At 40.2% G+C, this 24741-nt stretch overlaps 2 protein-coding genes across 2 annotated transcripts in view; both read right to left on the reverse strand.

Moving 5' to 3' along the window:
- The window catches only part of LOC140137266 (NLR family CARD domain-containing protein 4-like), a 217720-nt gene that overhangs the window by 183449 nt on the left and 9530 nt on the right, over positions 1 to 24741 (reverse strand). The window lies entirely within an intron of this gene.
- Positions 1 to 24741, reverse strand: part of LOC140138275 (NLR family CARD domain-containing protein 4-like) — a 109640-nt gene that overhangs the window by 47094 nt on the left and 37805 nt on the right. The gene's annotated exons all lie outside the window — the stretch shown is intronic.

A 24741-nucleotide genomic window follows, 5' to 3' on the forward strand; every position in this document is an offset into this window, starting at 1 on the left:
AATTTGTGGTTTGTAGGGTCAACAGCAATTTGATACGATTTGACCAGGGTTGACATTCAAGTCCCCCATAGAACTTCATTTGTTTCTTGTATAGGAAACATAATGTGAGACAATCATTTGTAATGTAGCAAATCTTAATCCTTTTTGATTTGTAACATGAAACATATGAAGCATTCAGAATTGTAACCATAAAATAATTGTATGGGTTGAAAATTCCTTGTCTATACAAACTAGGGATGAGGCTTACGCATCATACACTGGAACATGGAAACATTCAAACATTACAAACTAGCGCACGAGATCAAATTAATGATGCTTAATCGTTATTCTTTTATCAATATACAGGGGAAAGAAGAATTACACATCACACACTAGCACAATTAAACATGAATTTACAAATGGAAACATGACATGCATAGGTAGATATACCAGAGTGAAAACTCCGGACATACCTGCCTGTGCGGGGACTTTAGCCCTGAACCCCAGACCTCTCGCTTGTCGGGCGAGTGCTCTAACTACTGAGCTATACAGACTGTCCCTGATAAACAGGACTCATGTCTGGTACGTACTTTTGGATATGCATGAGCAGTCAGGGTAAACAGTACAAACAACACATTACATAATACATGCCAGTGTACAAGATCAATTAATGATGCTTACCCGCCAGCCTAATATCATACAAACAAGGGAAGAGGTTTTTCATGCCCCAGTTCATTTTCAGTTTCATGTTTATGTTTTATTTCCATGTTCAAGTGTATGATGCATATTAAAATATGCATCATACACTGGAGTGGAACATGAAAACATCAGACACTTCAAATTAGCGCCTTGTCTATACTTTAACTAGCTCCATATAAAAAAGGTTGAACATGAGCGCTGCCGTTGCGCAATGCAGGTGGTGACTGTCTGAGGGGGATATGCCTCCCTCCGAGAAGTTGAAAATTGTTTCAAAGTGAAAAAGCCCCAATAGAGCCATTTGGTGCACCATTTTGACACTTTTATTCATTATTTTCAGAGCATATATTTTAACAGATAGTTTCCAGCTGGGCTTTAATTTTAGTTTAACATGAACATGCATGCTCAATTACTCGCAATTCAGCCTAAGTTTTGCCTTTTTTGTTTTGATGCAAGAAGTGTTTGAAGGGGATGTGCACCCTCAGAGATTGTGAAAATTTTCAAAATCAAAGCCCAAAGCCATTTGGTGCACATTTTAACATTATTATTAGACTTGATTCAAGCCCTTATCCACCCGGGGCCAAGTCTGTAGGGGCTGCCCCCTGTCGGCGGGGAAAGTGCCCTCTGACAAAAAAAAATGAAAGAGAAAATCAGGAGGGCAAAGGAAACTAGAAGGCTATATATTTGTACACAAATACGGCTATACCCGCATGTTATCGGTGTACCCAAACTTACAGTCCTTTTTTGCTGAGGACTTAAAATAAAGAAATTGTATGTGTAAAAAGTGAAAGTCCAAGTCTCAAGCTTTAATTGAATATAGGTTGCACTGTCGTAGCACTTAAGATAAAGAAATTGTAAAAAGTCCCCTCCCAGGGGAATCGTCTCTCTTACTCTCCATAGGTTGCTGTTGTCAGGCTCTCTTACTCAGGTAGTATGTAAATTAAATGGAACAGCCATTTCAGAGGGAGTATGTAAATTAAACGGAACAGCCTTTTGGGGGCCATTTCAGAGGAGTATGTAAATTAAATGGAACAGCCAATGGGTATGTAATTTAACTGGAACAGCCTTAACGCTTCATGCTGGTATTTCCAATTATGATATAATACGGTCTGTCTGTTTAGTCCTACGTGTGTGGGGTGGATGGGTGCGTGCGTGGGTGTTAGTAACAATATAATTCTCAGGTGCTATCTGTGTACGAATTGCTGAGGACTTAAAATATAGAAATTGTAAAAAGTCGCCACAATTGGGTGGAAAATGTGTAAAAATTGAAAGTCCAAGTCACAAGCTTGAATTTAATGCAGGTTGCACTCTCGTAGCACTTAAAATAAAGAACTTGTAAAAAGTCCCCTGCCAGGGGAGTTGTCTCTCCATAGATTGCTGTTGTCAGTCTCTCTTATTCACAGTGAGGCTATGCAATGTGATTAGGGGAAAACTATTCCATAGGGAGTATGTAAATTAAATGGAACAGCCATTTTAGAGGGAGTATGTAAATTAAACGGAACAGCCTATTTTGGGACCATTTCAGAGGGAGTATGTAAATTAAATAGAACAGCCAATGCGTATGTAATTTAACTGGAACAGCCTTAACGCTTCACGCTGGTATTTCCAATTATTATATTAATAATTATAATACGGATATGTCTGTTTAGTCCTAGGTGTGTAGGGTGGGGGGGTATGTGGGTGTTAATAACAATATAAATCTCAGGTGCTACTGTGTACAAATTCTGAGCCCGGAAGCTGCTTTATTTGATGAGAAACGGCCGGCCCTTTGTTTTAACATTTGGGGCCCTGGGGCCCATAATATTTGACTTATGAGACTAATGTACATATGTTGAAGTATGATTCTCTAGTTCTATCAGTAGACTCAAGCTGGGCATTGTAGCTGCTTTATTTACAGAGTAACGGCTGGCCCTATGTTTTAGCGTTTGGGGCCCTGGGGCCCATATTATGTGACACATGGGGCTCATATATACATATAGTAGTATAATGCTTAAGACCTATTAGTGTACCAAATCTGAACCCTGTAACTATTTTATTTGCTGAGAAATGGCCGGCCCTTTGTTTTAACATTTGGGCCTCTGGGGCCCCTAGCCTTTAACATCTGGGCCCAAAATGGGCAAAAGGCACATTGAAAACTTAGGGCTCATATATGTACCACATATGAGCCCTAGTGCCCTTATAGTTTTAGAGCTAGCCTTGTCAATCTGTTGCCCCTTATTTTAACATTTGGGGCCCTGGGGCCCATAATATATGACATATGGGGCTCATGTAAACTTGTATATATAGAGTACCCCTGGGGCTATCAGTGTACCAACCCAGGGCCCTGAGGCTGTTTCATCTGATGAGAAACGGCATGGTTTGTGTTTTTACATTTGGGACCCTGGGGCCCGTGACCTTTGACCTCTGGGGCCGAGATGGGCAAAGGCACATCTGCGGGGTAGGGCCCATAAGTGTACTACATATGGGCTCTGGGGCCCTTGTAGTTTTAGCGCTAGCCTTGACAGAATGATGTGTTTGATAGGAGAAGGAGAAGGAGAAGAAGATGAAACCACAGGATGGCAAGATACCTGTCCATGCTTCGCATGCGGGTATAAGGAGATGAAACCCAAGGATGGCAATATACCCGTCCATGCTTTGCATGCGGGTATAAGAAGATACCCTGCATGCTCTGCATGCGGGTATAAAGAGAAGGGCAAGGAGCCCCTTTTCTACCAAAATTCAGCCCGATCATGGGCCAAAATAGTGTAAAATACAAAAAAAAATTTTGTAAAGATTAAGCACTTTCTATCCTGATAATGGGCAAAAATAGTGTAAAAAACCAAATTTTTGCACGATACGCACGCACATCATCCCAATAAAGCCTTTTTTGAAGCTCGAAGACATACAGTCTCTATGTATTGTATGATGCAACTGTAATTTTTTTCGTCTGTGCCCCAAAAATTTTATTTTGCCCCCCCGACCAAAAAAACTGGCTACGCCCCTGGCGTGAAAGTAACAGCCAACGACGGTGATCAATTCTCAAGCAATGGGGGTGCTCAAATATACCGCTTCACCTCCCCGATTGCGGTGGTTTGTACAATGTAAAACCATGAAGAAACAAGGCGGTTCTCGAACCACAAGTCTCGCCTTCTTTCGCAACTGCCTGCTTTCGCGATTACTTTTGGTAGAAGTAAATGAACCTGCAACCCATGGTGACCCCAAAATGGCCTTCCAAACATTTGGCTCTAAATGTTGACTGTACCCACAAAGTAATTTAACCAAAGATGACTCCTGGATGACCTCGGATGACCCCGAAATAACCTTCCAAACATGTGGCTCTAAATGTTGACTGTACCCACCAAGTTTCATGCACATACGACAGTTTTTAGTAATTTGACCTCAGATGACCCCTGGGTAACCTCGGATGACCCCAAAATGACCTTCCAAAATTGGACTCTAACTGTTGACTGTACCCACCAAGTTGTATTCCCATACAACAGATTTTAGTAATTTGACCTTAGATGACCCCTGGGTGACCATGGATGACCCCGAAATGACCTTCCAAAAATTTGACTCTAAATGTTGACTGTACCCACCAAGTTTCATGCCCATACAACAATTTATAGTAATTTGACCTCAGATGACCTCTGGGTGACCCTGGATGACCCCAAAATGACCTTCTAAAACTTTGGCTCTAAATATTAACTGTACCCACCAAGTTTCATGCCCATATGACAGTTTTTAGTCATTTGACCTCAGATGACCCTTGGGTGACCTTGGATGACCCCAAAATGGCCTTCCAAAAATTTGACTCTAAATGTTGACTGTACCACTAAGTTTCATGCCCATACGAGTTTTTAGTAATTAGACCTCAGATGACCCCGAAATGACCTTCCAAAAATTTGGCTCTAAATGTTGACTGTACCCACCAAATTTCATGCCCATATGACAGTTTTCAGTAATTTGACCTCAGATGACCCCTGGGTGACCTCGGATGACCCCAAAATGACCTTCTAAAACTTATGCTCTAAATATTAACTGTACCCACCAAGTTTCATGCCCATATGACAGTTTTTAGTCATTTGACCTCAGATGACCCCTGGGTGACCTCGGATGACCCCAAAATGGCCTTCCAAAAATTTAACTCTAAATGTTGACTGTACCCACTAAGTTTCATGCCCATACGATAGTTTTTAGTAATTTGACCTCAGATGACCCCTGATGACCTTCCAAAAATTTGGCTCTAAATGATGACTGTACCCACCAAATTTCATGCCATATGGCAGTTTTCAGTAATTTGACCTCAGGTGACCCCTGGGTGACCCCGGATGACCCCAAATGACCTGAAAATCTAATCAGGTTGAGAACCTCGCGCTACTCCCCACCAAGTTATGTCACTGTACCCCATATGGATCTCCAGATAATTTGTTCACAGGGTATTTTGTTTGTTTTCTTCTGCCTTACCCCCTTCCTCCTCCCCATGTACTGCCCATCCTGCCCTCTCGCACTTTCCCCCATCACTGAGCAGCTCGACACACTTGCCCCTATCACTGTTCAAAATTACAGCTCGATACGTCAAAGCTTCAAGTTTCATGCCCATACGACAATTTATAGTAATTTGACCTCAGATGACCTCTGGGTGACCCTGGATGACCCCAAAATGACCTTCTAAAACTTTATTGGCTCTAAATATTAACTGTACCCACCAAGTTTCATGCCCATATGACAGTTTTTAGTCATTTGACCTCAGATGACCCCTGGCTGACCTTGGACGACCCCAAAATGGCCTTCCAAAAATTTGACTCTAAATGTTGACTGTACCACTAAGTTTCATGCCCATACGAGTTTTTAGTAATTAGACCTCAGATGACCCCGAAATGACCTTCCAAAAATTTGGCTCTAAATGTTGACTGTACCCACCAAATTTCATGCCCATATGACAGTTTTCAGTAATTTGACCTCAGATGACCCCTGGGTGACCTCGGATGACCCCAAAATGACCTTCTAAAACTTATGCTCTAAATATTAACTGTACCCACCAAGTTTCATGCCCATACGACAGTTTTAGTCATTTGACCTCAGATGACCCCTGGGTGACCTCGGATGACCCTGAAATGGCCTTCCAAAAATTTAACTCTAAATGTTGACTGTACCCACTAAGTTTCATGCCCATACGATAGTTTTTAGTAATTTGACCTCAGATGACCCCTGATGACCCCGAAATGACCTTCCAAAAATTTGGCTCTAAATGATGACTGTACCCACCAAATTTCATGCCATATGGCAGTTTTCAGTAATTTGACCTCAGGTGACCCCTGGGTGACCCCGGATGACCCCAAATGACCTGAAAATCTAATCAGGTTGAGAACCTTGCGCTACTCCCCACCAAGTTATGTCACTGTACCCCATATGGATCTCCAGATAATTTGTTCACAGGGTATTTTGCTTGTTTTCTTCTGCCTTACCCCCTTCCTCCTCCCCATGTACTGCCCATCCTGCCCTCTCGCACTTTCCCCCATCACTGAGCAGCTCGACACACTTGCCCCTATCACTGTTCAAAATTACAGCTCGATACGTCAAAGCATAGAGTCAATCCATGCCAACTCACCCAAATTTCTGAAAAGTTGGCAGGTGACCCCTTCAGAATTTGATGTTATGATCAATGTGTTCCATTTTGGTCACAATGAATTCACTGAAAACGGCAACTCAATAGTCCATATCGTTTTTGCGCTATGTCCTCTGGAAATTTTGCCAGGACCCCCCCTCTTTTGCTCTCTCGCGCCACGCCACTGAAAAGTTGCATGTTTATAAAATTACAAATTACTATTCTGGGTAACTTTTACCCATATTTTCAGATTCTGCCATCAAAAACACTGTATCTGCCTTACTTTTAACACACTAAGCCCTTCAAAATGCCCTTTTGTCATGCGGAAGTGCTGAAAAGTCCATGTTTGCGCCATCCTAGAACCAATATACAGCATCCCAGAATGCCCCAATTACAGGATTGTAATATTTAAGTGCATATGTGCTACTACAAGCCAGAACAGCATTTTTAAACAGTTAGTTTGGGATTAGGTGGGGTTAAAAGTTGGGTCCATGGCAAAAAATCTTAATATAGCGCCCTCTCCCAAGGGGCGGTTGACCTTGTGGACAGATCGCCAAGGCCATGAAACTTACAAGATTGAATCATGTTGATCCATCCTTAAAGTGTACTAGATGGCAACTTCCTGATGGAACTCCTTCATAGTTAGGGAACCCCACAAAGATTGACCATTTTTCAAAAAAATTTAGCACGAAGTAGCCGAATTCAGCAGCCTTTCACTCCAAATTAGCAAAATTGGACCAAGTTGTAAAATTTTTTCAATGGGGGTCACCTAACATGTCTCATAGAAATTTGTGTGAATGTATTTTAGATAGTGCTGATTCCATCTATAGTGATATTCTGTAAGTGTGAAAAAATTTTCAGTCAAAATACTTTCATATTTTGCGAATTTTGAGTGAAAGGTTGCTGAATTTGGCAAATTTTGGCTGAAGAAATGCTGAAAAAGGGTAATGTTTGTTTGTTTGTTTACCCAGGTTGGTCCGTGAGGAACACATGCTAATCCATGGAAAACCATGGACCGTTCCAAGCTCATACAAATGCACAAGCCTGGATAGCCAGTGTAGGCTAATATATGCATGCTGGCGTGAGATAGCTTTGATAAACAAAGCAAGAAATGGAAGAAAATAGCTAGGAAAAAGAGAAAAGAGAAAAGGCCACTCCCAAACACAATTGTACAATTTTACTCTTAGCCCTTACTTCGTGAGAAAGGAAACTGGAATTCCAATCTCAGGCCCCGATGCAAAGGCTAGTGTTGAAGGGTTCCCTAACTATTCTATATGAAGGAGTTTCATCAGGAAGTTGCAAGCCATATGGCACACAGTAAGGATGGATCAACATAATTCTATCCTGTAAGTTTCTTGACCTTGGCGAACTGTCCACAAGGTCAATCATCCCATGGGAGAGGGCGCAATTTTGAGATTTTTTGCTCTGGACCCAACTTTTAACCCCACCTAATTCCAAACTAACTGTATAAAAATGTTATGCTGGCTTGTAGTAGCACATATATGCACCTAGATATTACAATCCTGCAATTGCAATATTGTGTGGTGCTGCATAATGGGTTGTATGAGGGCGCAAACATGGACTTTCAGCACTTCCGCATGTCAAAAGGGCATTTTGAGAGGCTCTGTGTGTCAAAAGTAAGGCAGATACAATGTTTCTGATGGCAGAATCTGAAATTTTGGGTAAAAGTTACCCAGAATAGTAATTTGTAGCTTCATACCACCTTTTGTTACAAAATTATGAGGAAATAAACACCCAACTTTTCAGCGGCGTGGCTCGTGAGAGCAAAAAAGGGGGGTCCTGCCAAAATTTCCAGAGACTGTAGCGCAAAAACGACATGGACTATCAAGTTGCCGTTTTCAGTGAATTCATTGTGACCAAAATGGAACACTTTGTGGAGTAATATCAAATTCTGAAGGGGTCACCTGCCAACCCTTGGGTGAGTTGGCATGGAATGACTCCATGGCGAAATACATAGCCTGAGAGCAACTTAATCCAATTTCAAGAAAAAATTTGACCTCAAATGACCTATGGTGACCTTGAAATAACCTTGAAATTATGTGACACAACACCATGACATAAAGAACTTCATACGTCACCTATGGCCCAAGTTTCATTGCAATAGGATCTGAACTGTTCATCTGAGAGCATTTAATCAAAACTTTAACCAAAACTTTAACCAAATTGTCACATACACACACCCCTACACACCCCCCTGCACCCCATCCCTAATGTAGACATTTAGGTTTCCTCACCCAGCTACAGGTAAGATAAAGTATGGTTTACACACACACCCCGACCCCCCCCACCCCTACATACGGAAAAGTGATTATATAGTCTCCTGCCTTATCAGGCGAGACAAAAACTGACAGTCCCTCAGCTCATTTCAAATGTTTAGTTTTGGTTTCTCTTTTGTTCAGAAACCAAAAATCAAGGGATTAAAATGTGGAGATGAACTGGTCTGCAATCATAACACTATTATGCTGGGTGGGTATATAACCAGAAGTAGGCCTATAGACGAATCCAAATACCGTACACACATTCCTACACCTGACTAGCAGCCTTTAGTTGGGTCCCCGTCGGCTACAATGCATCCAAAATGTGAAATGATTCGGCCTTGGCGGAAATTTTAAACTGCATTCCATCACCCGTTTTACACCTTCCGCAAAAACACAGGTAGACAAAAGAATGATTAAAAATTACAACACAATACAGTTCCAACAGTTGTGCAAATAAAAGCCGCCTTTACACCTAGAGAAGGTCGAGGAGGGTTAATAGAATAATACAATAGAGATAACCAGGTAATCCCGTCGCATATTCATAGGTGTACAAATGGATGAACAAAAGGACTATGAATGAATAGATGCGACAGGATTACCTCTATTGTATATAAACTGCTCAAATAAATAAAGTCCGCAGTCATGTAACCCGTCCTACACCAAAACCTGATCTTGTTATGACAATTTGATTGATATGGTTGTGTGCGGAATCTTGTTACCTCCAATCTGATACCAAATTTGCTACCAAACACTCAAAAGCGACAAAGATTGATGCCAGTTTATGGCATTTGATGCATTTTCAAAAGTTGCAAATCAAAATGAAGCATGCGGTCAAAATTGCTTAGCGTGGCAATATGGTCAAGCATGCTTGCCCACGATGGGTCCATGTCGACTATCCCAAGTGCGCGCTTTATCATTGTTAATTTAAAACGCATGGATTGCTACAGTGCTTTACTGATGAACACTAGGGCACTATGCGATCGATATGACCTAGCGGTTGTTTTCGGGCTATGTCAATGGTCGCGCTCTGCCATTCTCCTCTACAGTCCGCGTAGTCCGTTTTTAATTCGCAACTTTTGAAAATGCAACAAATTTCATATACTGGTATCAATCTCTGTGAATTTAGAGTTTTCGGCAGCAAATTTGGTATCAAATTGGAGCTAACAAGATTCTGCACACGACCTTATCAATCACATTGTCATAACAAGATCAGGTGTTTGTGTAGGACGGGTTACATGACTGCGGACTTTCTTTATTTGAGCATGCAGTTTATTATTCTATTAACCCTCCTCGTCTTTGCATCTTCTCTAGGTGTTAGGTGGCTTTTATTTGCACAATCGGGTGCTCAACACACCAGGTTGGTGCTAGCTGGAAACCAAAGATGGCCGACCAAATCCTGACCATGACTTGGTTCGTTGGATTCGTCTATACAATAGCCTATAAACCAGAAGTATACAATAGCCTATTGTGCTAACATAATTATTATCATGATTGATATCGAAATCTATCCTCGGCCCGTGGGCGACAGTTGATGCTCTCTGTCGAAGTTGGCATATTACACCCCAGGTTATAGGCCTAGAAATCATATAGGGCCTACATGTGCGTATATATATTGAGGGGTGGGTGGGGGCTTTGTTTGTTTGTATGAAACATAAACGATGCATGGAGATGATTTGATTATGAATTATTTTATTATCCCCGGTAACCACAACTCATACCTTTTACCTAGGCTCCCCTCTCCCCCACTTATAATCAATCAATTTATTGACATTAAACCCAACATACAGGTATAGTCAAGAACAATACAACAATAATCTAGTTCTACAAAATACTAATTAATACTGTCTTACATGTATATGGCAAGAGATACAAAGCTAACAGGGAAAACATATATATATCAATTTATATCTACATTTCCACGATGATCAAAAGCTGACTTAACAAAATTGATAACAGGCTTAATGATATCATATTCATTTGCACTCATAATTAGCTTGAAAATTTCTGAATCAGAAGATGAGTCGATCTATATCGCCAAATTCCTTCAATGACTTAAATAAGTTATTACGAAGAGTGCTATAAAATGAGCATTTCATAACAAAATGAAATTCATCTTCCACTTCGTTTCTATCACAAAGCTTATACAAAGTCTTCCTTCAGGGATTAACTTGGGAGATAGATATCGTCCCTTCTCTATCATCAGCATATGTGCACTAACTCTGAGTTTACAAAATGGAGTTCGTGATGAATGGCTAAACATTAAAACGTAATTTTCCATTTGGAATGACTTCTTAAAAATACAGTAAGTTCTAAGTTTAGACTGAAATGTATTAATTTGAGTGATCCAAAGTGAACTGTAAACATTCTGTAAATCTTTAGAATCAATAATATCCTTATAATTACTACACATAATAATATTAGGTTTATCCCAAATATCAAGTCTGTTGATCAGTGCTAAAATATTTCTGATACCAGTTGACCATGAGAAGATATTACTTGATATTAATCTTCTATTATCAGTGAGTGCTGAAATAACAAAAGATTGATCACCTTTCATACACTTAATATTAAGTTTCCACCAATATCTAACAGAAAGACAAAGCATGACAATTAGAATAGGAAAACTACCTAATTCACCTCGGACGGCATTGTTGGTTGCTTTTTTATGAACACCCAAAATAATTTTACAAACTTTGACATGTAAAGTTTCACCAGGTAGTTTATCACACTTAGTGAGAAAATTTAAAATTATATAACCTCCTCTTCCCTCCTCGCTTCCCCTATATTCGATATCTCCTCTATCTCGAGCTCTCCTCCCCCTTACTTTTTCATTTCCAATGCTCTCTCCCATCTGTTTCCCTTTCTCCCTGTCCTTACCTCCCCCCACATACACTCTCTCTTTTTCCCCACACAAACTCTCTTTCCCCTTCTATCTTCCCCCCTCTATCTTGCATTTTAATTTCCAGTAAAAATTGCTTCAGTAAAAGTCATCAGCTTGTATTGGAAGTCATATCCTTCTATTGATTCTGGTACATGGGATTAAGGACATGAATCGATTTTGTTTATAACACTCCAGTCGCCGCTTTTGTATTGTCGCGATTTTGTTTATAACAACTTAGTCGCTTATTTTGTAATGTCGAATGCAAATATTTCGATGGTCTATATTTTTTCACAGGTGAAATAGCCTAGGCTTATTCGATTTTGTAAACCACGTCTTTCAATGTAGATTACCATGCTCAATTTCTCTCCTCGTGAATATTGCACTGCGAAATTTAAACATTTCTTTTGTATATTTAGCTTCAAATCAAATAATTTTCTTCTTCACACCACTTATAAGAAACTGAAATCAAAACCGAAACTGCCTGTCACAAATGTTTAGTTTTTAACAAAAGGTAGAAACAATGAGTTCGATATCTTGTGATTCAAGTGGTTAGGCAGGACAATAGGAAACCACGTGACCAAAACCAAAACCAAAACTAAAACTAAACATTTGAAATGAGGCACTGCCTTGGATCGCACCATCTATTGGCTCTTTATAGGAACCTGAAGAATTTCAATGTGTAACCTTGGATTGGTTGTATGAAGTTTAGAAGGACTCATCACGAAAGATCAAGATCAACAAGTTTATGAATGACGGCATTGATTCTTATTGGTTTCCAGAATTCTAATTTGATTTAAGACCTGCAATGCCGCTTGAAAAGCTTGGGACAGTTTGTTTATTTTACGCATCCCCTGCTCCCCTTATTCAATGTTGAATGCTGAAAAATAGTAAAAAGGGGGATGCGCTCAATGTCTGCTCCACAACATTGTTTCCATGCAGGGGGGAGGGGAGGGGGAGTAAGCAAGTACATAATGGGAGCTATGAAACGTATCATGTACTTTCAGCCTTATGTTCAATTCACAGGAATTTGATCTATAAAACATCATCTGTCCCAATGATTTTCGCACAAGATTGTCTGAATAGATCAAAAAGATGGCCTATAAATATCATAAAAATGACCATATCTCCATAACGCATTGTTCGATTTTGATCATTCTTTCAGTTATGAAGAGATTAATAACGTTGGCATATTTTAGTATACACGGTTTAATTAACTTGTGAATTCTTTTATTTTTTAATACAAAAATACATGCATATTCAGTTATCAATGAATTTTCTTACAATCAGAAGCTTATTGCTTTGAAAAAAAATGAAGAAACTGCTGATTTTTGTTCTTTTGCTTGGAATAAATGGTTCGGGAGTAAGAAAGTAGGAGACACACACACACACAAAAATGAATGAAACACTATCCGAGATTTGAACTAAGGCCCTACTGATACAAAGCCATGTTCAGAACCGCTACACCACAGCACGAGTTGCGAAATTGATTACAAATTAAACGTATACATATGTATCACACACAGGCTTCCATCATAATAAGAAATTAAAATAAAGATTTAAGATAGTCCTCATAATAAATACCGCAATTGACCACGGTCTCCTATTATTATATTGCGCTAAATTTATAAATTTTTTTCAAATTTTCGCTCCGTATAAAACCACGCCGAGTGATTGTTTTCTCCTTTTTTGTATTGTACTACAAATCGACCAAAGAAATAATGTTGCCATGGGGAAGAACCAATTACAGTACCGATTAAATTTTATTAGCCCGTTTTTGGGAACAATTTTCGAGAATCTTGGACCACAAACACTGTTATGTAACATTATCGATATCTGGATTGTGGAACGTTAATTTTGATTTCTAACTGCCTACATTATTTCTCAAATGTCTGTCGCTTACTTTACCATTTGAATTTCACTCCAAATTTAAGCTACTTTTGCAAAAAACGAGGTTTTTCGCCATCGATACCTCCGACATTTACAGCGGTATGAGCTTGTTTATCATAAGAGCCTGTTATGCACTATTCCATAATAGTCAGTTAGATTTCAATCTATTTCATATGTCCCTTCAGTGGCTCAATCGGTTAGCGCGCCGGACTCACGTTCGACTATATAATACTATACTTTTGAGCTGGTACGTGTTCGAGTCCCTACGTGGTCCATTCCGTTTATTTTTTTTTATTTTTCTCTCACTTTTTTTCATTTTTCTTGTTCGTTTCTTTCTTTCTGATTCATGGACTGCAGCGATTGATTGTTTTTGCCTGTTTTTTTTTCATTATATAATTCAGGAATTTCAGGCGCGGCGGCCTGAATATATCTTTACAAATTAAATTAACAAAATATTGGTTGTTGGTTTTGTTATTGTTGTTGTAGTTATTGTTGTAGGCCTATATATTGCATAATCAGGGTATAAAGAGGCCTACTAGGCCTATTATAGCCTACTAGGAAGCATTGATTTATTTCACGACAGATATCATCCAGGATAATTTTAAAATTTAAAATTTAGAAAATCCAAAGGAAAATTGCGAAAACGGCTGCCCACAATCAACCCCCCATCAGCCCATATAGTCCTATCATGGTCGCCCCCTCCCTATCCCTGCAACATATAGGATGACTCCCGAGCCGCGGTTTGTCCGTGGCCCTAGTTCAGATTGATACACTATTGTACGCGTGAGTTCATTCTTTTCTGCACGGGCTGTTTCCATTATTAACTTACCCCCCTCTGGAATCAAGCCTTGCAAATCAATTGTATTTAACCTTAATATGGTCAGAAATCCACATACAACATTGGGGGTGGCTTGGCCATGTTTTGATAAGGGGGATGGTCCATACAGTCATCACCCCCCAACCTGGGGTCCCCTTATCAAAATATTGGGGGGTTAACCTTTATGCTGTCCCACCGTGCTTTCCGTTTTGATTGTAGGCCCAAAACTGAACATAATTAAAAAATAAATCAACAACAAGGCTTTATAATCTTAGATAAAAATGTCTGAAAGTTGCATTTTTACTTTGTAAATGAGGGCCTAATCTCAAATACATCCTATCCTGTAAAAGACGATTTTTGTAATTAGAAAATAATAAGGGACTGCAATGTCCACTTTAAGGCGAGTCGGAAGGGAGAATGACCTAGCAGTGTTTGCACTTAAATATTGAGACAAATAAAGCCGAAACACAAGAGGAATGGGCCGCCGCTGCAGGACGTGATACAAGGGTTGTCATATATTTGCCCCTACTGCATGATTTCTCTCGGGAGGAGGGAATACGCCCAATATTTTAATTTAGATATTACTATTATTGACCTTGATTTATGAACCACAACATCTATGGAAATATAAATGCAATTCTATTACCTCCACGACCCATTATTCAAAATCTCGCACTGTGATTTGTTGAAACGCGTCACGTGAGAGCCCATTATTCTGCAATAATGGGTCAAGCGCCCTAACACATTCTACGCACAGCATTACGCTTGGTTACGCGTGCAATATTTCCGCGATACTCGCTGTCACTTACGCGTACGCGCTCCACCTTGAAGTAAACAACTTAAAATATTTGTGCCAAAAAATTATATTTTCTCTTTAAATCGCACTATTTTCTGGTAATAGAATAGAAATAATAAAGTTTATTGTATCTATACAATAAACAAATTTACCTCCTGTGAAAGAGTCTAACCCTGGTCCATAGCTTGTGCTTGGACAAATCAATATGATTGATTTATTGATTGGTTGCCTAGTAATGGCTTTATATAAGCAGGTGTATAAGGACCAATGAGGTTTAAGGTCCATTGTTTGAAGTAGCCAATGGGAAGTGGTTAATAACCCTCTGACACTGCTAGTGGGTCAAGAATTAGGCACATTTTATCTGTCATGGAAGGAGAAGCATGGATCTCCAATGTGAAGAAAATTTTCCCACCCACCACACCCAAAAATTTAGGTCATATCCCAGTATTCAATACCTTTATGGACAGTCACTTGGGAGCATTAGTTGGCTGGGAAGGCATCCATATCGTGCACGGGATTTAGAGGTACATAGACCTAAAGGGTATTGCAGTCTGCGTTTTAATGGTAGCTTCTGGGCATGGGCAAATTACCAGGAAGAGGGCGGTTAAGCTGACCAAGGGAGAGGATTCAATAAGTGCACATTTTAACTTCTCTTGGAGAGGTTAGGCCACATTTGGGTATACAGATCTAGGTGTTCAGGAAATCCCTTTAAAAAGGGTTCTGTAGCTTGCTGGTTAATACATTGCTGTTAACTTCTTTAAAGTTGGACCACACTTGGCGAGTGTGGAAAGGGCTTGAGAATACCCTGGAGGGCCCCGTCTCTATCTTACATGAAATTAATTTGGGTTAACTTCTCTGCAAGGAGAGGAGTTGGGCCACACTTGTGTGTGGGCCAGGGAAATTCCGGAGGGCCCCGTATCTTTGAGGTTATTTTGGATTAACTTATGCGAAAGAGAAGTGGGGCCACACTTGCATGTGTGCAAAGGGGCCGAGGAAATTCCTGGAGGGCCCCGTAGCTACGAGGAATTTGGGTTAACTTCTTTGCGAGACAAGAAGTGGGGCCACACTTGCGTGCAGCGCAAAAGGGCTCGGGGTAATACCCTGGAGGGCCCCATATTCATTAATTCATTTTCATCCATTCATTTCTTTCATGCATTTAAAATGTATTGTACAAGGAATTAACTTGGGTTAACTTCTCTCTGAGAAGTTGTCCCCGTATTAAATTCATTCATTTTCATTCATTCATTCATTCTTCATTGCATTTCATTTATGCATCTTACAAGGAATTAATTTTGGTTAACTTATCTATGATAAGATAAGATTGGGCCACACTTGTGTGTGTGCAAAAGGGCCCGGGAAAATTCCCTGGAGGGTCCGTATCTTATACAAGGAATTAAGTTGGGTTAACTTCTCTGCGAGAAGTTGGGCCACACTTTGTTCCGGAGAGGCTCCGTACCTTACGGGTAAGTAGTGTAGGCATGAGCTCGGGAAATTACGGGAGGGCCCGTATCTTCACGGGCGAGTAATTTAGGAATTGGCTCGGGAAATTCCGGAGGGCCCGTATCTTCACGGGCGAGTAATTTAGGAATTGGCTCGGGAAATTCCGGGAGGGCCCGTATCTTACGGGTGAGCAAACACTGTGTGTAGATGGGGACAGACTCTGTATTAAGGGGGAAAGTAAAGATTATCCAGGTCAGAAATTGTGGCGGTAAAAAAGGGACAGGGCCACAAATTTAATCTTGAATCCAATTATATGAAAATAATTGGATCACCATAGGTAATTGTATAAGTGTTTACAAATAGTAATAATTAGTAACTAATAAATTTGAGAAATAGTGCATGAGAAGTTGAGCGAAATATGTCAAATATCAGATTACTTTCCTGAATGTTTCCGGCTTCAGGAAAGTAGGATTAATGTATATGCACTTTTCTAAGGAATTTATATTAAAGGATTGACTCAATAAATGTATGTAAACTTCTCTGGAGAAATTTTCTCTTGAAAAGTTAAGCCAAGTTTGATGTATTATAACGGTACCCTTTGGGTCCGTATTTTATTGGATAAGCTGAAGTTAAATCCAATTCTGGTTTACAAATAAATGGAGATACTCCTGACAGATATGCCAGCAAAACTTTTGAGTAAAATGTGCCTCATTTCATCTGGGGGTAAAGGGTGCAGCATTATCCTTTACTGCATAAATAATGTGTCTCGGCAGTAAAAGCGTTTAAATAATGGGTTCGGCTGCGCCTCACCCATTATTTACGTTTTACTGCCTCGACACATTATTTGGGTGTAAAGGATAAAGCATTACCCTTATTTATTTCTTAATTATTGTCTTCCTTGACTCACACTTTCTAGAAGACCAATAAACCAATAATAAAGTTACTGCCGTTTTTGAGTTGACTCGCTACACGTGAAAAAGATATGAATACTATTGTTTACATTCGCGTGAAGCGCACGAAAAATTTGAGTTTTACAGTTTGGAGGAGGCTTAGAATGGAGCACAGCACCCTTTCCTCCTAGCCATGCCCAAGTACTCAAATAACATGCACCATTTAAGTTAAAATGGCCAAGTATGACGTATATACATTGGAACAAATTCGCGCGAAGCTCACGAAAATGTGTAATTTTTAACCTAAAATTAATAATATGCTGTTAATGTGGTCCAAAAAAGGTGAATTTGAATGAAGTATTTTAGCCGAAACTCAAATACCAAATATTGCCTATATTTTAACAGCATGCCTACTTAGACCATCAGGGATGTATCTGACAAAAAGTTGTATTTCAAAAATCTCAAAATGTGGAGCGGAATGTCCCCCTCTCCCCGGATTGACGCCCATGGTACTACATGGTGTAGAAGTTAAACATTAACTTCCGCATCTCGGAAGGGGCTCACAATGCATCCTGTGGGCGCTGATTTCAACACATGGCGACACGAATTTGACTGCCATATCAACGCCAATTATTTCTTTGTTTTTCTCATCACCCTCTGATTTTGGTCTTTTAAAACGGTCTTTCATAATGATTACTTTTTTAATTCCGCGAATGGCGCAAAAAAAAAAAGATTTTCGCCGTTTGGAAGTGGCTCAATTAAAGCCTTAATGTACGATTTCCGTCAAATTTTGATTTTAAAGAAATGGAGCTCAGACAAACTGGCATTATAAAAAGGAGAGAAAAATCAGAACCGTTCGGATTCGAACCAGCGTGCACTAACGATTACATGTCGTTGGCTCACCACCACACGCCATAACAGCTCATGGCGGATCAGCCGCGCTTAATTGAACATGTAATGATTTTATTCTCTCGTAAATGTCGCACGGCCAATGTAAATTAATTATAATTAGAGAGGGCGGCCTATCTGCTGTGTCATAGCATGACATCAGTCAATATTTAATGTCTCATATTGACTGATGTCATGCTATGACACAGCAGATAGGCCGCCTCTCTAATTATAATAAATTTTGATTTTGTTATTCTTTATTCAAAATGTTGAAATAATATTAGTAATAACTGACGGGAAGGGTTGCTGTCCAATTTAGGTTGAAATAACAAGGTAAAGTGAAAGAAACCCCACTGATTATTTTGGCCATTTAACACGCAGTTCTATGGGAGGACATATTATCATAATTTTTAAATTATGATAATATATGTCGAACTTTGCTCTGTTGACCTACAAAGACAACAAATTTGGCCGATTCCAAATAGGTGCAAGTTAGGACATGTGTAAACATTACAAATATGCAAAAAAATCAGGTTTGAAAAAAATTAATCAATTTCATATTATAAGATTGTACATTATGGCTTTAAGATCCATCGGGGCGCTGAATACAAACAAGAGGTCATGGCATACGTTCTCCCTTGACTCCCCTAGTTACGCTGCATGCCCACTGGTCATGTGGTATTTGTTTTCTGACCCTCTGAATTCAACATGGGCGGCACGTTCCCCCATTGACGCCCCTAGTTTTCTTTCATAATCATTAGTTTTGTTGAAATTCGTGTGAAGCACGAGATTTCCACTGCTTAGTAGGGCTCAAAATCTATTAAGGGGGCGCTGAATCCAACAAGGGGTAGCATGTTCCCTTTGAGTCCCTTAGTTATGAATCTGGTCATGCATTATTTCTTTTTAATGACCCTCTGAATTTTGACCTCGGATCTTTGATAATGATTAGTTGTGTTAAAATTCGCGCGAAGCGCTCAAAAATTCAAGATTTTCATTGCTGGGAAGGGGCTAAAAATTCATCGAGCGGGCGCTGAATCCGACAAGGGGTGACACCTCCCCTGGACTCCCCTGGTTACGCATCTGGTCTTTTTTTCTGACCCTCTTAATTTTGGCCTTAAAACGGTCTTTTCATATTATTTTTATAATGATTTAGTTTTGTTGCAATTTGCGAAAATTTAGACTTTCACCACTCTTTCAGGCTCTGAATCCATCACGGGGCGGCACGTTCCCCCTTGACTCCTTTGGTTACGCCTATGATCATGGCGTTGTTTTTCCTCTCCTACTCCCCAGCTCTTAACTGCTGGTTGTAAAAGCCAACATGCGGGTTTCTCTCCTTCATCTACTTTTCCCCGGTTAGGCATAAGCCGCCTTCCTTCCCCACACAGTGGCGTAGCTAGAGGTTGTGGAGCCCAGGGCTAAGTATACATAATGGCGAAAATTTGCACAAACAGGGCCTATCACTCATTAGGTTTGGTTATATTGAAGTTGAATATTGGTCTTAAATTGATCTTTCAAATGATATTGTGTTGAAATTCACGCAAAGCGCGCGAAAATTTTGACTTTCGTTGCTAGGAGGGGCGCAGAATTGATGCTGAATTGGTCAATTCGGCGCCCCTAAGAGTATTGCCCAGGGCACGTGCCCCTTCTGCCCTAGCTCCCCCCTCGCTATGCCACTGGTCCCACAAGCCACCCACCTTCTATATGCCGCACACAAGTCATCCTCCTTGAAAGTGTCACCATGTAGACCCATAGTTATACAGCGTGATATACTTTTTCACCCCCTCTTTTCTCCTTGTTATACAAGTCAACATGTACCGCCCTTCATACATGTTTATGTGACTGACAAGCGTTTTTCCTCCTTAAACCTTTGTCTTGGCTAAAAACCGCCATCATTGTATATGCCGACTCACAAGCCACCCTCCTTGTATGTGTCACCCTGCAGGCCTAGTTATAACGCCTGTTGTTCTTTTTCGCCCATCTTTCTCCTGGTAACTCTGGTTACAAGCCATCATGTGCCGCCTTTAACATGCTAATTATAGGTTACTGACCAGCGTTTTGTCTCCTCCTCTTACTTTTTTCCTAGTTGTAAGCCACCTTCCTGGTACGTGCCGCCCACAAGTCATCTTACTTCTATGTGCCGCCCATCACCCTCCTTTCACACCTAAGGCCCATAGTTATAAAGCGCAGTATACTTTTCCACCCCTCTTTTCTCCTGCTTACAAGTCACGAAGTGGCGGCATTTATAGGTGACTGACTAGCGTTTTTCTCTCTCTACTTTTGTCCTGGTTACAAGACGCCTTCCTTGTATGTGCCGCCTCACAAGCCGCCCTCCTTATATGGGTCACCCTGTAGGCCTATAACGTGTGTTGTAATTTTCCGCCCCTTGTATATATTTCTCCTGGTAACAAGCCAACATGTGCCGCCCGAAATAGGTGACTGACAAGCATTTTTTCTCACCCCTCCCTTACTTTTATCCTGGTTACAAGCCGCCTTCCTTGTACTATGCCACCATACTTATGTGCTGCCCCACAAGCCACCCTCCTTCTATGTGTCAAAACTTTAAGCCCATAAAGCGTGCATGATCTACTTTTCCACTCCTATTTTCTCCTGGTATACAAGTCACAATGTGCCGCCCTTTATTGACGACTGACAACCGTTTTTCTCTCCTCCCCCCTCTTCATTTGTCCTGGTTACAAACCACCCTCGTATGTGCCGCATGTCACAAGCCGCCCCCTTGTATAGGTCACCCTGTAGGCATAAAGTTATAACGCCTTTTGTACTTTTCCGCCCCCTTTTTTTCCTGGTTACAAGTTACAATGTGCCGCCCTTTATTGACGACTGGCAAAAGTTTTCTCTCCTCCCTCCCTCCCTCTTCTTTTGTCCTGGTTACAAACCGCCCTCGTATGTGCCGCTCGTCACAAGCCGCCCTCCTTGTATAGGTCACCCTGTAGGCATATACTTATAACGCCTGTTGTACTTTTAGCTACTTTTCCGCCCCCTCTTTTTTTTCTCCTGGTTACAAGTTACAATGTGCCGCCCTTTATTGACGACTGATGATGACAAAAGTTTTTATCTCCTCCCTCCCTCTTCTTTTGTCCTAGTTACAAACTGCCCTGTGCCCTCGTATGTGCCGCACGTCACAAGCCGCCCTCCTTGTATAGGTCGCCCTGTAGGCATATAGTTATAACGCCTGTTATACTTTTCCGCCCCTCTTTTCTCCTGGTTACAAGTTACAATGTGCCGCCCTTTATTGACGACTGACAAAAGTTTTTCTCTCCGCCCTCCCTCTTCTTTTGTCCTAGTTACAAACTGCCCTCGTATGTTCCGCACGTCACAAGCCACCCTCCTTGTATAGGTCAACCTGTAGGCATATTATATAATAGTTATAACGCCTGTTGTACTTTTCCGCCCCCTCTTTTCTGCGGGTTACAAGTTACCATTGTGCCGCCCCTTATGGGTGACTGACACACGTTTTTTCACAAGCCAGTCTCCTTATACCGCCCTCCTTGTACGGTTTCGCCCCTCAAGCCGCCCTCCTTGCCACCCTGTAGGCCTAATAGGGCTCTCTCTCCCCCCTTACCTAAATGTATCGCACATTATAGGTGATAAGCGTAACTTTCTTCTTTTTTTCTCTTTCCTTCTTTTTCTCTTCTTTTTCTCTTTCCTTCTTTTTCTTTTCTTTTCTTTTCTTTTTTTCTTTCTTTTTTTTTTTTGCCTCTTTTTTTTTACCCGAGGCTGGCGCCCAAAGCCCCCCCAAAATATGTGCATGCTAAGTATATGAAATCGTCTACTACTACAGCATAGCTATATGCCAATTGTGTTCTGAATCTGAGGTCTTGAGTTCGACTCGCAGTGTCAAAGATTTTTGTTCCTTTTAAATTCAGCACTTGCCCCCTTTTTTAATACTTATAAATTTCATATGACACCTATGATAGTGGAGTATAGGGATTTATATATTTTTGTCGCAGTTAAGAGCAACATATATAATTGGTGATCAGTAAAATGCATATATTCTACGGTTTTTGACATTTAAAATATATTTATATTCGAAATAAATAATAATTTTGCTTATTAGTCAATGCATAATACCATTTCCTAACATCACTGAAAAAATCATGACAATCGAACAAAGCGTTCAAGAGTTATGGCGATTTTATTGATATTAATAAGATTATTTTTTTGCTTCTTTAATTCAAACAATCCCGCGTGAAAAGCTTTTGGGACAGTTTGTTTATTTTACGCATCCCCCCTCCCCTTATTCAATGTTGAATGCTGAAAAATAGTAAAAAGTGGTTGCGCTCAATGTCTGCTCCAACATTGTTTCCAGGGGGGAGGGGAGGGGGAGTAAGCAAGTACATAACGTGAGCTATGAAACGTATCATGTATTTTCAGCCTTATGTTCAACTCACAGGAATTTGATCTATAAAACATCAACGATTTTCGCACAAGATTGTTGGTTACATGCATATCAATAGTCTCACAAGTCTCAAACATGGTGTATTAAGGACAAATTTGGATACTGGACAGTTATGACCTCCATTTTACAGTTTGTTACCTCAATTGTCCCCTTTTTTCACAGTTTCATACCGAATGATCCCATTTTTATTCAGGTTGTGTGCTGAATGACCCCATATTTATGTAATTGTACATTTGACCTGAATGCCCCCTAATTTAAACATGGCCGAGGCACATCCCTGCCATTTCAGATAGGGAGTGCCTCCCCCAGGCCTGTTACACCAGAATGCTTAGGGCAGTGTACATAATTTTTCCACTGGAAAAAGCACATAAGCAACAAAGAGCTGTATGGAGATCTTCCAAGACTTGCTTTACTTAGGTAAACGGGTGGATAAACATATTACAACTCAGTATCTTGCCACAATTTGACACATGTATCTTGTTCCTTAGCAATTTGCAAAATTGCTAAGGTCTGTTTCTGTCAAGTTGCACATCCGCCATCGGCGATGTGCATTCTTTTTACCGCGTTCTTCTTTCTTTCTTCTTCTTCTTCTTCTTCTTCTTCTGTCAACACTATGATCAGCCATCGTAGCCACATGCTTTCAGTCATGTTGACCATACTTGGTCAGTATAACTGTTTGGTGGTGCCACAGATGTCACATGATCAACTTCGGTCAAATGTCATCCACTTCGGTCAATGGCCAAAACTTGGATTTTCACTAAAAATGCTACTCCTCCCACATATTACATAGCACCGTGGCGTCACTTACACACATGCATCATCTATAGCCAGTGTCTAAAAGTTATACCACAAAATTGGAATCAAAGGTCATTAAGGGGTCATTTCCGGTAAAAGTCTGAAAAATTTGTAAAAAATATTCAAAAAATCACTGTCTTTACAAATTACATAGCAGAGAGTCGCCATTAGCACACATGCATTGCTATTATCTAGGGTCTTTAGGATGCCTACAGTTTTGGGGTCAAAGGTCATTAAGGGGTTACTTCCGGTCAAAAACCAAAATTATCAAAAAAAGTTTAATTTTTTTTTTATCTCAAAATGTAAACAAACCAGAGTAATATACCCATCATACATGAATTAGTGTTACATGGTGTATGCATGGTATTTTTTATTTTGGGGTCAAAGGTCATTAAGGGTAACTTCCTGTTTTAGCTAAATAACTTCAAGAATTTTTATCTCAACAACTAAACATAGTAGAATTTTTTAATTAAAAGTGGAACAATGCATTTTGTCGTTGTATATAAGGTTTTATTTTCATTGAGGTCAAAGGTCATTAAAGGGGTCAAAAGGTCAATCATAAAAATAAAAAAATCATAATCCATGTATAAGTTCCGATAAAGCTGAAAATTCACCAGGAATATTCCTTATGACATCCTAAGCACTATGTAATATTTTTTGCGGGTCAAAGGTAATTAAGGATCACTTCGGTTCTCACAGATTCGGAGTCATAACTCATTTGTCACTGCTGGCTGTGCATCCTCATGATCGCAGGCGTAACATAATCAGATCTCGTTTACATTATTGATTTTTATTTAGGGTCAAAGGTTATGAGGGGTCACTTCCGGTGTTAAACAAAATACCTTCTAAAATACCTGGCGGTTGTGCATGCTTTCATGTCGCAGGCGACGCAGCCAGATCTTGTTGCACATCCGCCATCGGCGATGTGCATTCTTTTTACCGCGTTCTTCTTCTTCTTCTTCTTTCTTTCTTCTGTCAACACTATGATCAGCCATCGTAGCCACATGCTTTCAGGCATGTTGACCATACTTGGTCAGTATAACCGTTTGGTGGTGCCACAGATGTCACATGATCAACTTCCGGTCAAATGTCATCCACTTCCGGTCAATGGCCAAAACTTGGATTTTCACTAAAATGCTACTCCTCCCACATATTACATAGCACCGTGACATCACTTACAGACATGCATCATCTATAGCCACTGTCTAAAAGTTATACCACAAAATTGGAATCAAAGGTCATTAAGGGGTCACTTCCGGTAAAAGTCTGAAAAATTTGTAAAAATAATAAAAAAATCACTGTCTTTACAAATTACATAGCAGAGAGTCGCCATTAGCACACATGCATCGCTACTAGCCAGGGTCTTTAGGATGTCTACAGTTTTGGGGTCAA

This window comes from Amphiura filiformis, chromosome 17, assembly GCF_039555335.1.
Source record: "Amphiura filiformis chromosome 17, Afil_fr2py, whole genome shotgun sequence".
Classification (NCBI taxonomy): domain Eukaryota; kingdom Metazoa; phylum Echinodermata; class Ophiuroidea; order Amphilepidida; family Amphiuridae; genus Amphiura; species Amphiura filiformis.